The 1,889-nt window shown below is 47.4% G+C and overlaps 1 pseudogene; it reads right to left on the bottom strand.

Annotated features, from left to right (window-relative positions):
- Positions 1-443: 443 nt before the first annotated feature.
- On the bottom strand, positions 444-561 carry LOC124778478 (annotated as a pseudogene).
- Positions 562-1,889: the final 1,328 nt, after the last annotated feature.

Here is a 1,889-nt window from a genome sequence, read left to right on the forward strand (position 1 = left end):
AACAAATTTCGCAGATAGAAGGCACAGACGTGTACCACTGGATGTACCTGCACAATTATGTCACTGCACAGCACAGAGTTTAGGATATATGAAATCATAAACATTGAGCTGCTTGGTAACGAAACTGCAGTGCGAAACTCGCTAGACATACAGGTGAAATATGTGTACAAATACGTGTGAAATGTGTGAGAAATATATGTGACACGTACATATGTGAACAAACTAAACTAAACTAAACTCCTCCCGAATAGGCCATGAAGCCCAACGGTACCGACCGGCCGCCGTGTCATCCTTAGCCCACAGGCGTCACTGGATGCGGATATGGAGGGGCATGTGGTCAGCACGCCGCTCTCCCGGCCGTATGTCAGTTTATGAGACCGGAGCCGCTACTTCTCAATCAAGTAGCTCCTCAGTTTGCCTCACAAGGGTGAGTGCACCCCGCTTGCCAACAGCGCTCGGCAGACCGGATGGTCACCCATCCAAGTGCTAGCCCAGTCCGACAGCGCTTAACTTCGGTGATCTGAGGGGAACCGGTGTTACCACTGTGGCAAGGCCGTTGGCACATATGTGAACATAGCCCCAGGTAAAAAGATCGTTCTAAACCCTTGGAACGATTTAAATCAGATTTGACAGACATATTACTTATAATCTGGAAAGAAATATTGTAGGGTAAGAACCACCAGCCTCCTATTGGGGTGAGAGCATGGGGAGGGAGAATGGTTGAAGAGGAGATGGGCAGACAGTGAGAGGGAAGGAAGATATTGGCAAGAGGAGGAGGTGGACAGAGACTGTGGGAGGAAGAGACAGACGTAGAGGTGGGGGAGGAGTGGATGAACAGACAGAGGGAGGGGAGAAAATGGGCAGAGAAAGGAAAGAGGAAGAGATGGGTGGAGGAGACTGACAAAGAGAGGAGGAGGAGGAAGAGATGGAATTAGAGAGATGACAGAGGTGAACGGAGCAGATGGACAGAGGGAAGAGGTGCGGATTGACAGAGAGAAAGGGGAGGAGTAGAGGGACAGAAAGAGGGACAACAGGAGATGGACAAAGAAGGATGGTTGGAGGAGGTGGACAGAGAGAGGGGTGGTGCAGATGGGCAGAGAGAGGAGAGGGAGAAGGTGGACTAATGGAAGATTGGAATAAACACATACCCTGGCAATACCAGGTTCTCAACTAGTATACATCACACAAAAACCCTCATCAGGCTACCTTCCATTCGGACAGTGGGTACACTCAGCGACTGTTACGTGACTTATAAATTGTAGAGTGCATCAACCAGTCGTCCTTTTTTAGATTTTCTTACGCAAATCCAGATTTCGTCTAGTAGCTAGCCATTCTCAATGCACTATTTTCTATTCTCAATGCATGTAAGTCACTGTTGTGCGGGCGACAGCCACAGTTCTTTGAATGCTCAAATATTAGACAAAAATATTCAGACATCCAGAAGACGTTGTCAGATGTCAATGTAACTTTGTGAACGTGCACACAATCGGTGGATATGTAAATTATTGTAGTTGCAGATCTATCACATAGAACAGCCACCATTAGTGTTGTGCACATTAAGTGCTGTCACTAGAGCGAGTATGGTGTACAGGGGGCACGAACAGCATCAAATGTTGAGTGATCTCTGTACAGGACACGGTGATTGCCTCATCCTCGAGTAAGGTAGCACTATGAGCATCTGAGAAAGATTTTGGAATGTGCCTCATCTAAGTTTTTGAAGCGTTGGGATGTGACAGTGACACGATGACGGACTGTATTGTAACGTGAGAGTAGACATACTTGTCAAGCTTCCAGTTGACTACGTCTGATCGCCACAAGGGAGGATCTCTGTATTGCACATCAAGCACATTGTAGCCCTTCCAAATTGGTGCCTGCCATATGGGAAGATA

Source organism: Schistocerca piceifrons, chromosome 2 (assembly GCF_021461385.2).
Source record: "Schistocerca piceifrons isolate TAMUIC-IGC-003096 chromosome 2, iqSchPice1.1, whole genome shotgun sequence".
In the NCBI taxonomy this organism is placed as follows: domain Eukaryota; kingdom Metazoa; phylum Arthropoda; class Insecta; order Orthoptera; family Acrididae; genus Schistocerca; species Schistocerca piceifrons.